The following is a 17,792-nucleotide window of genomic DNA, read 5'->3' on the forward strand; positions in this document are numbered from 1 at the left end:
GGTGTTCCTTGCATAGTCCAGTTCAAACCGGCGCTGGGGCACTCCAGCCCCAGCTCTGGCGCGAAACTGGACAAAGGGAAGTGGGTGTAACCACCCCCTCCCAGGTCCCACCCATAAGGCGTAACCTAGCAGGTATCCCAGCCCCCCAGATTAGTATAAGAGTGGGAGTTGGGCCTCAAGACTTTGGATTATCCTGAACCTGCAAAACTGAACAGAAACTCTGGACCTTCGACATTCGACGAAAGAAGAAGACTGAAGAATCTCCCTTGTAGCCAAGGAGTGGCTACCCTGTGCAAACAGGCACCATCAAGAGACTACCCTTTGCTTTGCCCACGTTCTACGAGGAACCGACTGCAGAGCCTGACCAGAGCCTTGACTTCCAGACTTCTCCGACCCTGATCCACATCTACAGCAGAGCTGAGATCCGTGGAGGCGACGAGCGACGTGGGACCGGCTACCTGGAAAAAGTGGCTAGTAACTTAAAGCGCAGCTTCTGAGGTACCCTCGAAGTTGTGCACCGGGGATTGAGAAGCCCCAACCCCAAGCACCATCTGCACCGAAGATCAGCCCCCCACACTCCACGAGTCCTGCGTGGGGCCCTTCAGCATTTTCCTGCTTGCCGCGTCTGTCCGGTTGCTTGCCCGCTGGCTAGTGGCCTTTGTGACGACGCACCCTGAAATCTTCTGCGCTGGTTTGGCTCCTCCAGACTGGCTCCCGCTTCTCTGCAAAGAAGAAGCACCCCAGACCTTCCTGGTCTGCACCAGAAGCAAGTCCTTCGTTCTTCGTGGGTTCCGCTTGCCAAGGCTTGGTGAGTCCTAGTCCAACTTCGACGCCGCCGACAGCAAGAGCCTTCGTGGGACAGCTCGCCTCCTGGTCCTGGTCGTCCTCGATGCTTCCTGGTCCTCCTGGCTGCAGCGACAAGCTTCACCTTCACCTGCAATCTTCACGACATCGCCTGGTTCCTTCCTGGTTCCACGTGGTCACTGGCTAGTGACCTTGACTCTGTCCCTTCTGCTTGCAGGTTTCTTCTCTTTTTGATCCCAGCCTTGGGATCCACCGGACACTCTTCACTGACTGCCTGTCAGCATCTTTCTTCAGGCATCCATAGGAGTCGACGACGAAAACGACGCATCTTCACCCCTATGCACCCGCAGCCTGTGGGCTAGGTAACTTGGGTACTCCGGTGCTCATCAGGATAGTGACTATCCTAGTGTCTAGTTTTCAAGTCTCAACTTCCTAGCTACTCCGGAAGTGTCCTAAATCTACCGTTTTCTAAACTGTACTATTGCTATTTACTTTTACGCATTACGCGTGAGTGTTTCCACTCTGCACACGAATCCCGTGGGCCTCCCACTTCCTAACTAACGCTAGTGTAGTGTAGCCCCAGCGATTCCCTAGGCCTAGGCCTATTCTATTTCCGTGACAGTGGTTCTTATACCACTTACTTAGTATATGGTTTGCGTGGCCCCTAGGGCCTAACTGTATTACTTACCTGTGTGACTTAATGTATGCTTAAATAAGACTGTGTTGTACTTACCTCTAATCTCATAAAGAGTGCTGAGGGTTTGACTAGAATAAATACACTTTATTTTATATATATATATCTGTTGTGGTGTCCTTTCATTTGGTATTCAAGGGATTATATATGGTATCACAGCTGGCTTCACATGCCATTCAGAGTTTAGCCTAAGACTGCTCTTGTCCATGCTACCACTAGGATAGCTGGTCTATAAGGTTGACTTTACAACCAATCACCATAAGGGTATTTGGACTGATATAAGGTGTACACTAGAACTAGTGACATCATACATCAGGCCAACTTCTCACACGCATTATAAGTCTATCGCGATACCGCGATAACTCGAGAATGGCTACACAGAACCATATCGTGTTTGGTGTCAAACATGTAGGAATCATACTCCCAATCCAGCCATGGGCATGAGGATACGATTCCCCCCTGCTAGAGGGGCGATATGGGAAAAGCGGTAGAATTTAGACACCAATTTAAAAGTGCACAAGTATCACAAAATGGCTACTGCCCGCCACCTACACGACCCTGGCTGGCTGTTGCTGGGGAAAACCCCAGCCTCGCCAGCTGGACAATAGGGCTCCTGTGGCAGGGAGGCGCTAGCATCTCCCCAGACAGGATAATGTGGATTGGAACAGGGTGGGTGCACCAAATGTCCTTTCAGAGTTGCACGTAGGCAGCTGCAGAGACCTCATTCTGCATACACCGCTTGGAACCGGTTCAGGGGCATCCTGCCCCTCGCCCAGGTGGGAAACACACAAAGGGGAGAGGGTGTAGCCACCCTTTCCCGCCTCACCACTCATTGGTGGACACTACTCTGGCCACTCCCCTAATCTTGGGGATAAAGGTGAATAACGTGGCCCCAGAGCCTCAGATCAATCTTGAACTTTACAGTCTTGACCTTCGACTTGCTGCTGCCCAGCTGACGGAAGAAATCTCCCTTGGGATAAAGGAGTTATCCCCCTGCTTGGCAGGCACCTGAAACACTGCAAGTGACCCGGTTGGAACTTCGCTGCTCCTGCGGACTTCGACGACTTCCAGCACCCTTGAGGTGGGTTTCCAGCGCATCCCAGAGGCCAGTGAGTGTGCTCAACGAGTTTGGGCACCGTGGACCGCGTGGGTGCCGAGATCCCCAATACCCCAGGACACCGGCCACCTCTTGCGTAGCACACGACCCTGACCAGTGGGGAAGTTGTGCTTTGGCCCGTTTTTGAGCCAACCACTCTACAGCAATTTTGCCAAAGACCAGTGCCCTAGCCCCCTCCGGTGGCTCGTGGGTGCCCTTTTACGCATGCCAAATTGCCGCCTCCCGCGGTCCCTTGTCTCTCAACTTGTGGGCCCTAGCGGAGGTCTATCTCAACAATCAAGAGTTCCCATGGTTGCTTCAGGCCTGCTCTACAGTCTCTCCAAAGGAGATCTCTCCCAGACCTCGTGGGTCTGCTCTGTATCCGATTTGTTTATCCTTTGTGGTTTGCGGTTGCCAAGGCTTAGTGGATCCAATCCGGACACTAGTACCGCAACGACCCTCATCCGATGTGGGACAGTTGCCCTCCCGAAGCTGGCCTTCCTTGAAGCCTCCCGGAGCCCGTGGCTGCAGATCCAAGCTACACCACTTTGCACCTGAAGCACCCGACATCCAAGGGCTCTTTGCTTTGAGCCTCCTGGTCACTTTGCCGTGACCCAGACTCTGTCCCCTCTGCTTTCAGGTTCTTCTCTACAATCTTCACATCTTTGATCTTCACGACATCATCGACGCTTTTGGCTAGCAGCACTTTTGAATATTTTCCTATAGAAAATCAGCCCGCGACCCGACACCAGAATCGACCTATGCACTCGGCTTCCCTGGGGCAGGTAACAGTGGTACCTCGGTACTCTCGTGGTAGTGGGCTCCTCAAAAGCTTAAGTCTAAAGTTTTAACTTTGTACTCCTGCTAGAAGTGACTTTAATCTGTGTAATTTCAACCGCGACATTCTCCATAGACTATAATAGAGATCCCGATAGCAGCTATTTCCACTGCACGCGCCTCCCGTGGGTCCCCTTCCTCATAACCAGGGGTGGATTCTTAAGGGGCCAGCGATCCTAAATGCCCTAGGCATTGTCTGTAGAATTATCGTGGTTCTTATACCACTTTTTTGATATATGGTTTGGTCCCCCCCTGGGGCCCATTGATTCCTGTGCTATTTATTGTGTTTATAAATGCTTGTTTGAATTGTAACTTTGCCACTAGCCTCATAAAGAGACTGTGGGATTCTGTCTAGAATAGATACATATATTTTATATATATACCTGTGTGGGCTACTCTTTCATTTGGTTATTCAAGAGGTTATTATGGTAAAAAAATAAGCTTAACACTCCTTCAAGACTTAGCCTGAAGGCTGCTCTCCACAGCTACCACTAGGATAGCTTTCTTTAAAGGTTGTCTTAAACCTATCATCAATAAGAGTCGAATTGGACTGGTGCAAGGTGTCCCTATAACTAGGAGACAGCATATGCCAGGCCAACTTCTCACAGTCATCCAACACTGTGCACATTCTCTGTGTGTGCTGCGTAGGTCTGCCTCTGTGGCATTGTTCCCTGGCCTAGTTTGGATTTTGTTAATGTGTGCTACATGTGTCCACTGGACAAGGATACACTATTTTGCTTGTGCATACTCACACTGGGCAGTGCCTGTGTGGCTATTCACAACAATCTGTTGATGGTTGTTTGTCACAAATATGTGTTGTCAGCCCCACAAGGTGATGTGGTGTCAATGAAGCAATTTTTCTAGCACAGTTGTTGTAACCCTGAATAAGAGGTGTCACTTCTTGATCTGTATAAATCACATTGACTCAGGTATTGGGGGGGGGGGGGGGTGCCATTAGCTTATGCATTGTCCTGGGTGTGGACATGTGTGTCACTCCAGATGACAGGCAGTAGGTCATATGTGTAGCCAACTGTGTAATCAGGTGACGGATGGCCTGGTGACAACTGACATGATTCAAGTTGTTACTCTTCATGAATTGTACCTTGGCACTCACAGCACTTGTCAACAGTTGTTCATATTTAACATGTGGAAATTTGATGATTTGTGTTAAGAACACTAATGTGCCTGCATGCAATATGTCGCACAAGGCAGTGCACACAAAAGTACATTGACACTGTCATTGAATAAGCTGGCACCTTTTCAAAGAAGCCACTGTTATAAATAAATGGTGTTGCAGATTCTCCATATACATGTTCCCACGGTGGTCTTGATTTTGTGAGACTCATTAGTTGTCGGTGATACAAACTAACGAGTGTCAAGACGTCAAGACCTCCGTGGGCCCATGTATATGTACTTTCTGCAACACCATCTATGTCTAACAGTGGCTCCTCCGAAAAGGTGCCAGCTTCTTCAATGACAGTGTCAATGTACTTTTGTGTGCACTGCCTTGTGCAACATCTTGCATGCAGGCACATCAGTGTTCTTTTCACGAAATGGCCAATTGGCATATCCCAAACATGTAGATTGGTTAAAGTATTGTGAGTCCCAAGGTACCAACATTTGTTCGTTTTGTGTTCCAAGGGACTTACAGGTCTCTCAGTGGGGTGGCACCTTGAGTATTGAGGTGTGTAAGTTTACCTTGAGTGCATCACTCCTGTTTATTTCAGGGTAAACAAGAGGTGTCATGACTTCATTGTATTGCTGTGCTCACCGGTTCACAGACACTAGCTTCTCAGTGTATTGCTCATTCAAGTTGTGGCCTTTTGTGTATTGATTTTCCTGGTGTCAAAGTGGCATGGTGGGTCTCCCAACTGGGCAGTACAGGGCTTACATATGTGCGGAGTAATCCAGCTGTTACTCATGATGCATTGCCTGATATGCACTGTGACCAATTGTTCTTGTGCTCATGTGTCAGATGTATACAGGTGACTGATGCTTTCTGGTTTCTTCTCCTTGCCCACAGCATCATCATCCACAAGCGAGGGAGACACCTGCATGGACCTTGAGGAGGGACCCAGCGACAGTGCCACCAGTGCTGTGGAGTCAGCAGGAGACAGTGGCACGGAGGGCGAGGGGAGTCAGTCGGAGGACCTGTCCGGAGGCGAGAGCATGTACGACACTGACGGGTCCTAGGCTGACATCCTTGAGGAGGCAGAGGATGCAACAACATCTGGCAGCATCCCACCATCTGTACCCGCCTCCTCCATTGCCATCTCCGCCCTCCCAGTTGCTCCCATCCCTTCTGTCCATGCAGGGTCCCACCATGTCTCCTTCGGACCAGGCACCGCAGCCCCTGCCCATGTCACCCCTGCTGCCCTCAGTGAAGAGTCTGTGGACACACTGCGGCAGTTGCAGGTTGGTCAGGCATCGATGCTGCATGTCCTCCATGAACACACTAGACTGCTCACACAGTTGGTGTCGTTCGTGGAGGGCATGTCATCAGCGATGACTGAGCAACGCAGGTTTCTGCGGTCCATGGACTCTTCACTGACGGAAGCAGTGTCTCTCCTGCTGCGCTCCGTCCCCCCCCTACCCCGGACCCATCCACACTGCCCTCTCCCATGCCTGTCCAAAGCACACACAGACAGTCACAGGCACACACCCCAACAGACACATCCAGCACACCCCCAACTAAGGCACAGCGCACACCTACTGGCACGCACACTCAGGGGGATGTAGTCACACCCACAGGGTCTGGGGGCAAACGGCAGACACGCAGCCACAGTCAGAGTCCGCAGTCCTCACGTTCCACTTCCTCCAAATCCACTCCCCTTAGCTCCCCTGCCAAAATGTCACCCAAAGAGACCTACATGGCTAGTCTGTCCCTCAGCCCCACTGTGACACCACCCCGCAAGCGGTTGAGGAAGTCTCCGGCCAGGGGAGTTGAGTCCCCCCCCATGTCCACCACCTTCCCCAAGAGCGCTGCACCCCATCCCTCGGACACCCCCCCCCACCGTTGGCCCTGGTGTTTCTTCCGGTGCAGGGGTTCCTCTGGACGCCCTGGCAGCAGTGTGCAGCGAGCTGCTCACCACCACCTTTGGCGCTGCCCCACTCCCTGTGGCGGAAACGTCCAGCCCTGCACCCACCACACCTACCCAACCCACTCCTGTCCCTGCGGTGCCTGGTACTCCCACTGATGATGCCCCCCCCCCCCAGGTCGACAAACCTTGAGGTGACTTTGTGCAGGCAAGGTAGGGGTGGACACAGTCGCATACGTCCACCCTTGGACTCGAACTATGGACTGGCCATTGGCCTTTGTAAATAGTGTCTTCTTACAGTTTTTTTTGGGTGTGCTGAATAAAGCCTTTTTATTTAGTTTCCACACTATTGCATTTCAGGTACTTGATGTTGGTGATGAGGCCCATGAAGTTGGTGTTCTGGTAATGTGTTAGGGTTCAGAGAAATGTTTTAGTATGATGGTCATGAGGGGGACCCTGGTATCTGTGTGCCATCACAATGTCTGTGAAAATATTAATTGGTAGTGTGTGTTCCTTTGGATTGTGAGACATTGTCCCAAGGAGTGTTCCTTCCCCTGTGGCACCTGACATGTTCCCTGCAAACAGTTGCACAATTGTTGTGCTGACCTGTGTCAACATATCCTTTGTTGGTGACGGATCCCTTCAACAATGGCCATGCATGCTCACCGATGTCTCCTGCTGAATCGTCTGTGCCATCCTTGCCAGTCACTGTACTTGTGTTTTGTGTATGTAGGAATGGCTTCAGGGACCAATTGCCCCTTTTCAGCACTATGCATGTGTGTAATCACGGCCTAACACACAAATGGCACGTGTAATGCAGGGTATTTGGGCACCTGACTCACAATTGTGGGCATTGTATCTAGTGGCAGTGAACCCTATTCCTTACATGAGAGACAACATCTAGGTGGCTGGACCAGCACCTGGACATTCCTATCACTCCTGTGATGTGCGTGACAGTGTGTGTTCCCCTTGGATAACTTATTTTAGTATGCATTTCCATGACTATACAGTCTGTTGGCATGAAATCAGGGTGTGTATTGTGGGGCATCCGCCATGGGTGGGTATGCATGTGTTGTATGTCCTCACACCCACATGTGGTGTGTCATGCATTGTGTGAATGACATGCATCCTCCTGGGAGTGGGGCACTGCTGGGAGTCCTCTGCACCCACCCCTCATATGTCTGGACACTGCTGGGAGTCCTCTGCACCCACCCCTCATATCTCTGTCCACTGCTGGTAGTGATATGCACCCACCCCTCATATGTCTGTCCACTGCTGGGAGTCCTCTGCACCCACCCCTCATATGTCTGGACACTGCTGGTAGTGATATGCACCCACCCCTCATATGTCTGTCCACTGCTGGGAGTCCTCTGCACCCACCCCTCATATGTCTGGACACTGCTGGTAGTGATATGCACCCACCCCTCATGTCTCTGTCCACTGCTGGGAGTCCTCTGCACCCACCCCTCATATCTCTGTCCACTGCTGGTAGTGATATGCACCCACCCCTCATATGTCTGTCCACTGCTGAGAGTCCTCTGCACCCACCCCTCATATATCTGGACGCTGCTGGTAGTGATATGCACCCACCCCTCATATGTCTGTCCACTGCTGGGAGTCCTCTGCACCCACCCCTCATATATCTGTCCACTGCTGGGAGTCCTCTGCACCCACCCCTCATATGTCTGTCCACTGCTGGGAGTCCTCTGCACCCACCCCTCATATGTCTGGACGCTGCTGGTAGTGATATGCACCCACCCCTCATATGTCTGTCCACTGCTGGGAGTCCTCTGCACCCACCCCTCCTATGTCTGTCCACTGCTGGGAGTCCTCTGCACCCACCCCTCATATGTCTCGACACTGCTGGGAGTCCTCTGCACCCACCCCTCATATGTTTGGGAACTGCTGGGAGTCCTCTGCACCCACCCCCATATCTCTGTCCACTGCTGGTAGTGATATGCACCCACCCCTCATATGTCTGTCCACTGCTGGGAGTCCTCTGCACCCACCCCTCATATGTCTGGACACTGCTGGTAGTGATATGCACCCACCCCTCATATGTCTGGACACTGCTGGTAGTGATATGCACCCACCCCTCATATGTCTGTCCACTGCTGGGAGTCCTCTGCACCCACCCCTCATATGTCTGGACACTGCTGGTAGTGATATGCACCCACCCCTCATATGTCTGGACACTGCTGGTAGTGATATGCAACCACCCCTCATGTCTCTGTCCACTGCTGGGAGTCCTCTGCACCCACCCCCATATGTCTGTCCACTGCTGGGAGTCCTCTGCACCCACCCCTCATATGTCTGTCCACTGCTGGGAGTCCTCTGCACCCATCCCTCATATGTCTGGGCACTGCTGGGAGTCCTCTGCACCCACCCCTCATATGTCTGGACACTGCTGGGAGCCCTCTGCACCCACCCCTCATATGTCTGTGCACTGCTGGGAGTCCTCTGCACCCACCCCCATATCTCTGTCCACTGCTGGTAGTGATATGCACCCACCCCTCATATGTCTGTCCACTGCTGGGAGGCTTTTGCACCCACCCCTCATATGTCTGGACACTGCTGGTAGTGATATGCACCCACCCCTCATATGTCTGTCCACTGCTGGGAGTCCTCTGCACCCACCCCTCATATGTCTGGACATTGCTGGTAGTGATATGCACCCACCCCCATATGTCTGTCCACTGCTGGTAGTCCTCTGCACCCACCCCTCATATGTCTGTCCACTGCTGGTAGTTATATGCACCCACCCCTCATATGTCTGTCCACTGCTGGGAGGCCTCTGCACCCACCCACACATCCCCTTGGAGCTGTACACTGCTGGCCAGGACCTACACACACAACAATATGAAGGTAACATGCTGGGCCAGTCCACTATGCCCACATTCCTGGCGTGTGTACGCCTCGTATCCAAATTTTCCTGCTGCCGTAACGGGGTACGTGTGGTAAGGACCGTACCCACGCATGTATGCGTGGGTACGGTCCGTACCTGAGTACTCATGGGGCCGTAGGGGTACGCACCGTACCCACGCATGTATGCGTGGGTACGGTCTGTACCTGAGTACTCATGGGGCTGTAAGGGTACGCACTGTACCCACGTATTCATGCGTGGGTACGGTCCGTACCACTGTTGTCATGGTGCCGTAGGGGTACGTGTGGTATGCACCGTACCCACGCATTCATGTATGGGTACGGTCTGTACCACTGTTGTCATGGTGCCATAGGGGTACGTGTGGTACGCACCGTACCCACGCATTCATGCGTGGGTACGGTCCGTACCACTGTTGTCATTGCGCCTAGGGGTACGTGTGGTACGCACCGTACCCACGCATTTATGCGTGGGTACGGTCCATACCACTGTTGTCATGGCGCCATAGGGGTACGTGTGGTACGCACCGTACCCACGCATTCATGCATGGGTACGGTCCGTACCACTGTTGTCATTGCGCCTAGGGGTACGTGTGGTACGCACCGTACCCACGCATGAATACGTGGGTACGGTCCATACCACTGTTGTCATGGCGCCGTAGGGGTACGTGTTGTACGCACCGTACCCACGCATTCATGCGTGGGTATGGTCCGTACCACTGTTGTCATTGCGCCTAGGGGTACGTGTGGTACGCACCGTACACACGCATTCATGCGTGGGTACGGTCCGTACCACTGTTGTCATGGCGCCTTAGGGGTACGTGTGGTACGCACCGTAACCACGCATTCATGCGTGGGTACGGTCTGTACCACTGTTGTCATGGCGCCGTAGGTGTACTGTGGTACGCACCGTACACGTCCACTTCCGTTGTTGCGGTGCGCAGGGGTTGCTGGCCACGCCCCCCCAAGTGACCAGACCCTGGTGGTAATGTATGGCCTCCATATTATAGGTTTGTGTTTGCTATGGGGTATGTTTCCTGGCTCTCACTACCCCCCCCCGGCCCCTGGGTGTTGTTCTCACCTTCTGCGGCGTGTGCGTCGGGTGCGGTGCACCAGGTCGTAGGCCAAGAGGACCGGGATGACACGTACGATGGGGTTCATGGCTGTACGTCACGTACCGGGGCTCCGTGGTGTAGGGTTCTGCTTTTCCGGCAGTTTTTCGTTCCCGTAGTCACAGCGAGGTACGTAGTGACGTCGGTACGAATCGTACTTGCTGGGCCGGAAAACGCTGCTGAAATACGTACGGACGTCGCGTACAAGCAGTTCCGGATCGGAATCGTGGGTATTTTTTTGATGTATGGTCTTTTGTACGATTCGTACAGAAAAAGGCTTTCTGTACGAATCGTACTTCCTAGGTTGTAGAATGAGTTTACCTGGTACGAGTCGTACGGAGAAAATGCTCCGTACGACTATTCGTACAGACTTTTTCCATGATTGGAATCGGCCCCAAAATGTATCACTACTCAAAATTTAACACATATATTAAAAAACAAAATCAATACTTATACAAAACAATTACATCACATACTTTTGAAATACATACTAAAATACATAACACTAATATAAAAATCGATATTTTAAAGAAGGATTTTTTAACAAACGATATTACTAACTTCGATATTTTCCAAAACAATATTTCTTACCTTAATGTCGATATTCTGGACCACGATATTCTTGCTCTCGATATTCCTGTATGAGGATATTTCAAAATCAATATTTTTGTATAACAATATTTGAAACTCGATATTCTGTCTGTGCACCATGATGTGTAGTAATTGTTAGGCTGTGACGATTCTGTCTAAAAACTCAAGGCTGCTTATAATACTTAGGGCCTGGTTACAGGTTTGGAAGTGTCGCAGTTGGCCGCTCGCCAAAGCCCTGCTGCAACACCGCCAAACCTGTAGTCAACCCGCCCACCGTATTCCAACTGGAATACAGGTTGGGCTGTTCTGCGGCAGCCGTACCACGGCAGTGCCTTTCTAAGGCTCATAGGAGAGTGTGAATGTTGTGCATTTTGTTCTGTGCAGGAACAGGGAGTGCATATAGTCAGGGGGGCACACCATGCCCCTCCCTGTGCATGCAACCCCCCCATGCACCAGGGGATCAGGGGGCCCTGTAGGGCCCCCTCATTTCTTCATCACCACCCTTTTCATGGCAGGCTCATTGCCATGAAATGGGTCGCGGTGATGAAACTTTTAATATGCTTGGCGATGATGCAGCAGCACCGCCAGCATAATACAGCCTCACACCACTGTGCCACCGTCGCGGGATCAGGGATTCCTGGCGGTTGCAGCGGTCCCGTGGTGTTCCCACTGCCGTAGTTGTAATACAGCAGGTAGACCACTAGTCTGGCAGCCCAGGGACCGCCGCCACAGGATTGGCCCTTAGTAACTACTACACAGACTCTTTGCCCTGCTGAAATCTTTTTCTGCAGAACCAAAAATGTGTGTGAACATGCTGAACACCAGTCCTCAACTGTCACCTGCACACAGAGTTACTTTTATAAATAAAAGATTTATAATGTGTTCAAAACCTCTACACACATCTGAGGCATTAGGAGCACATGCTTTTTGTAAACACTTGCACTCATTAGCTGGACACAGGCTGTTCACAATTAGGTAGAAATGTAACATCATAGCTTCTCGCCACTACGTTAACTATAAAACAAGCTAACAAAATCATTGGATAATGCCATCAGTGATGCCATCAGTTATGTCATTTGAGATGTCACCAGCGATGTCGTTAATGTATGTCATAGAACACGTCAAGAGTGATGTAATATGTGAGGTCATAAGCAGTGTGTAGCTGTGGCACAGGTTATTGTTAGGTCTGCTAACTATAACTGGCGAATTTCTGTGGTTTTGTAGCTCAAACCGTTAATGTTGTCACTGACCTATTCACCTAACTATAACGTTACTTTAATCTTTGTTTTTTGTGTGTATTTCTAAGGGTTTTTTTTAAACAAAAACATCTTTTTATCACACCTAACTATAATGCTACTTCAACCTTTGTTTTTTTCAGTGAAAATATAAACAAACAATTGCTATATAGAAGGTCAGGAATTCCATAGTAGAAAAAAGTACAAAAAAAATAACTGTGTGAGCATATAGAGATAATAGGTTGAGAAGGCTTGCATGGTATAGGGTATTGTACTGAAGAGATGGTTGGACTATAAGCCCATCACCACCTGAGCAGTCATGGAGGGTCCAGAGCCAAGGAAAAGGGGTTGGGAAAATGTGCTGAATCTCCACACACAACCTAGAAACTTACTGTGTGAAAGGCTTTCCAAATCACCTTGGGCTCACCATAGGATATTGGGTGAACAAGTGAAGACTTTATTTTTTTTATTTAACTAAAATGACAGAATTTTTTCCTTGCTTAAAACGTTATGTGCCTTAAAATATTCCCCCGATTTTGCACCTCTAAATCTCCCTCTCTTCTGCTCCCAAAGGTTGACCTGTATCTACATTTCAACACTCCTAATTTAGGCAGATGACTCACGATTTATGAAAAAATATATGGAATTTTTGTTGCCTTGCACTAATATATCCCTCCATTCCAATGCAAATCAATCGGAAAATTCAATCCTAGCTATTGTTTCTCTAAACTGTCTTCTTACGTCTTCCCAAAGAGCAGTTTGTATAGGACAGGAGGAAATACCGTGGTCCTGAATCACTAAGGTAACTTGCATGTTTTAGTTAGTTTACACTTTTGTGTTAGTTTACTACTTTTAGGCACTCATAAACTCCGAGTGAAAATTCACCTGTAATTTACATTTCTCCACCCCTTTAGCTGCAGGGGTGGAGTCTCAATAGTCATAATTTATGACTGTAAACTTACTGCATGTAACTTAGGACAGTATTTTCACACTGGCAGAGACTCTGCACTCATTGCACAGACTGCACTCGTGGCGGAGATACCGTATGTTTGTGAATAGCGGACTTGGCACACAGGACAAAATCTCTGCACAGAAAGACCTCGACATGGTAGCAAATAGGAGACCTACACATGTCAATTTATAGGAAAATGATAAACACCTGAAATCAGTCAGGCACATCTAACAAACTTTCAGCTACAAACACATATATTCTGTCCAAAACCTAGGAACTCTGTATTTCCTCTTCAGTATTTGCCCCCTATTTCTTACTGTGGCGCTCACTTTGGAAAACTGACTCTACTGTTCCGACCCAAATGCCTTTCATGCGCAAGATTAATCAGTTTGCCTTTCAATCATTAGGAGCCACCACACATTTACCTCTAAAGATTTTACCATCCAAAATGTTCAACTCATCTTTCACCCTGAAGACATTCTCCAAAGTAGAAGACAACATCTTCCTCTCTGGCCAACCTTTCACAATAAAGTCTTTTAAAACATCAAAATCAGAGTCATTTGAATAAGCATCAGCCAAATCCTTGTCTTCAAATGCAGACTCACATACCCAGTTTACTGTCACACAATCAACATTGTCCTCATCATGCGGAATAGGCAACCTAGACATGCAATCAGCCGTGCAATTCTTTAAACCAGGAATAAACTCAACCATAAAATTGTAGTTAGGCAAACCATCCACCCATCTAGAAATTCTGGGGGAAATATTATCCAACTCTCTGCACAAGAAAAATCCTGGAGAGTGGCTTATGATCGGATCTGACAGTAAAAGGTATTACCCACAAAAAGAATTCGAAATGGAGAATGGTCCAATACACAGCCAGTGCCTCTTGCTCTATTACAGAATATCTCTCTTCAGCACCTCTCAGGGAATGAGAAGTACAGGCAACCACATTTAAAACACCATTATCAACTTGAGCAAGTACTGCACCCAACCCACTGATGCTGGCGTCCGTAGATAAAATCGTTAACTTGTTGACATCAAAATGGCCCAAAGTGGGTAATTTTGCAATGCAATCCATAACACAATTAAAAGCAACTTCACACTCATTGGACCAAACATACTGAGAACTTTTTTTCAGCAAGGATCTCAAAGGTTGAGAAATGTTAGCAAAAATCCGAATGAACTTGGAGTAAAACTCTGCCTAACCAAGAAAGGAGCGTCCTTGACCTCTGTTGACAGGCTTAGGAGCTTCCATTATACTCCTGGCCAAATCCTTCTTTGGACTAATCCCTTTACTAGAGATTGTGTTACCTAAATAAGTCATGGATGTGACCCTGACTTTACATTTCTTCCTTTTGATAACCAAACCAGCATTCTGCGATCTGTCTAGCACTTTTCACAACATTCCATCACGTTCCTCCAGAACCATACACAACTATATTGTCCTGGAAGAATAAAACCTTGTCCAAACCCTGCAACACCTGTTTCATCACTCTCTGGAAAAACGACACAGCCGAGGCAAGCCCAAAAGGCATTCGAATAAACTGGAATGCACCTATGGGTGTCACAAAAGAAGTTAAGTATTTAGAGTCTGGATGAAGCTTAACCTGGTGGTAAGCGGAGGACAAGTCCATCACACTAAAAATCCAAGCATCTTTTATGAGAGCTAAAGTTTCTGTGATATTTGGTAAAGGTTGTCTGTCCTCCCAAATGAATTTATTCAAACCTCTCAAATCTGCACACAAACGAATTTCTTTGCCACCATCCTTCGGTGCCAACACCACCGGAGCCAACCACTCAGAACTCTAAATTTCTTTGATAACGCCTCTCTCTTTAAGTTTCTTGATCTCCAATTCCAACTGAGCCAACATCATGTGTTGAACTTTCCTCACCTTGGAGGCACATGATACAGCACCATTCTTCAAAATAATTCTATGTTTGGAATTATTCAGTAAACCTAGATTACTACCAAACACCTTGGAAAATTTGGAACAGATGTCCATAGGCAACTCTTCTTTGGCCCGAACCATTACTTGCTGTTCACTATTAGGATTTAGTGCGATGCCCATGTCTCTCAGATGTCTCCAACCAAGAATATTGTCCCCCCTCTTTGCAACATAAACTTTACCAACCGTTTCACGATCAGCAAATTAAATCTTCTTCACACAATAACCAAGCACATCAATCCTCACACCACCGTAACCCACAGCGATGATGTAAGGAGGTAACAATTCAACACCATCACCCCCAAATGTAGTAGCCCAATTCTTGTCACCAACCATTGTGTAGGGTGATCCAGAATCAGCAAGAACCAATTTGTTTTTCTTACCAATCATAATTTCACATTCAGGCATCTCAATCGGATTGTCATCCACACGTCCATCATCACGCACACTCAAAATAACCTTCACTTCTTCATCCAGATAATTAAAAAAAAAAAGAAAGAAAAAAACACCAAAATACATCACCTTCAAGGCTTTTGATGATGAAAAACCACTAAATCCTGGACATCTCGATGTAAAAACAGAGTGAAAATCAGGTGTGTGTATCACCGACAACACTTGACAGACTCATGATAATTACCACAACGTGATTCAGGTGTAAATCAGGTGTGTATCACCGACAACACTTGACACACTCACGATATTTCCCACGACGTGGATCAAGGTGTGTGCATCACAGTGTGCACTTGCGATCCATTTTCGCATTGACCGCACTTCACTGCATTCATCTGACAGGACAATAAAGCACGTACAAAATTGCATGAACTGTACATGCAAAAATCACATCCAATATGGCCGCCGCCGGCAATACATCGTTACGTCGACGTGTTTACACCAAGAGGAACCCAAATATGGCTGCTGAAGTTAGCAGTCTAGCGTTACGGCCACATCACGATGTCACAACGTCAGCGTATAGTAATCTCCCAAGTCTAGAGAAATTACGCCGGAACACTCACGATGGCGGTTGAGGAGATCACCACGTCATCATAAGGGTGCAGGATCTCGTCCCGTATACATCTACCTGGATCGCTAGTCGTTATGCTCCACGCTCCACCGTCACTCACAGATTGACGCCTGCAGAGCACATGGTCCACGCAGCGCCGTCACTCACAGATTGACGCCTGCAGAGCATACGGATTCCTGGAGTCTGTCGATCTTCACCAATACACCTCGCCACAGTCAGCAGAGGATATCCACAGATCCACAATGTCCACAATGAAAGTCGGGTCTTCAAAAGCATAGGTCCCACACAATTCCTTTTTCTTTTTTTTATTAGGTTTGATGTTCGTTATTCACATTTCCCAATCATCACCAATGTTAAGTAAATGAGGAATCCAAACACAGCATTGTGTTTAAGAGGGTTTATTGCTTCAAGTACAAGCCATCAACCCTAACTGACCACGATCCAGCCTTCAACTGCCAGATCAACGTTCCCACACAGAACACAAGTGCAGATGGAACCCCAATACATCATGCAGTGACAAAGTAAATATTCCAAACACAAAACATAACCATAGCAACTCCCTAACTTTAAAACTTCTTTGTGAAATATGCCAGACCGTTGGTTCACTTATTCATGTTGATTATTAAATTGAATATGAATTTTGACAATATGAGTAGGAATTTAATTTACATCTGGCCTTGTTCAAGGTGGCCTAATACCATTTGGTGTGTCTTTCAAAATGAGTATGGCAAACTTGTACCTAGCCTCTTCTTGTTTGACTTACAAAGTGATGCTCAGCAGTATATTTGTGCTAAGGTGGCTACTCTGCGTGAATTTCAGACTCACTTAAGGGACTCCCTCAGACGACTGAAAGGCAGAGTCATGTCATGAATAGTGTTGTGAAATGTTACCAAGACGTGACAAAGATGCACAAAGAACAGCTAAGAATTTATATGGAAGAGAGAGCAAAACACAATGCCTTGGAATGAAGATGATGCAAGCAATAAGCAAAAAATGCCAATGTCACAGCTAAAGCATACAGAAGGTTATATCCAGACGTCTGCGCCACCATCAGGACCCCATCTCTCCCACCTGCACAACCACCTGCCCCACCTGCACCACCTCAGTACCAACTAAAGCACCAACTGCACACAACACGTTCACAGTTCACAGTTATAAAGACTCACACCACTGAGTAGGCGGAATGCTAGGAGAAAACCCATGCAACAAATTAGTTCACTTATTTGTCTAACCATGTTCTTTAAATAAAAATATTCACACATTTAACACCACAATCCTGTGTCAACCCATCATTAGTGTGAATGTTTTTGCTTTATTTCCCATTTTAAAGGTAAGCCATTTTAAAACAGCACAGACATATAGAAAGCATTTTCTGAACAACTAGACATTTTATTTGAAGGACTAAGAATGCATCATACATTATGCTTACTACATAAAAAAAACAGATTTTGTTTAAATTTGTTTATATATTTTTGGGTTGAAACTACACATAAGGTCAAATTACTATCCTGGGAAAAGGACTTAACTAAAACTTAAGGTAGAAGAAAAACTTAACTTGGAGAAGGTCGGGCAAATTATTATTT

At 48.0% G+C, this 17,792-nt stretch overlaps 1 long non-coding RNA gene across 1 annotated transcript in view; it reads right to left on the reverse strand.

Moving 5' to 3' along the window:
- The window catches only part of LOC146811406 (uncharacterized), a 412,632-nt gene extending 396,664 nt beyond the window's left edge, over nucleotides 1–15,968 (reverse strand). The window contains exons 1-2 of the long non-coding RNA XR_014965820.1: nucleotides 15,711–15,968; nucleotides 11,053–11,098 (exon numbers count right to left, since the gene is read on the reverse strand). This is a non-coding gene — a long non-coding RNA (uncharacterized LOC146811406). The remainder of the gene's footprint in view (nucleotides 1–11,052; nucleotides 11,099–15,710) is intronic.
- Between the last annotated feature and the right edge of the window lie 1,824 nt (nucleotides 15,969–17,792).

This window comes from Triturus cristatus, chromosome 7 (assembly GCF_964204655.1).
Source record: "Triturus cristatus chromosome 7, aTriCri1.1, whole genome shotgun sequence".
NCBI classification, from domain to species: domain Eukaryota; kingdom Metazoa; phylum Chordata; class Amphibia; order Caudata; family Salamandridae; genus Triturus; species Triturus cristatus.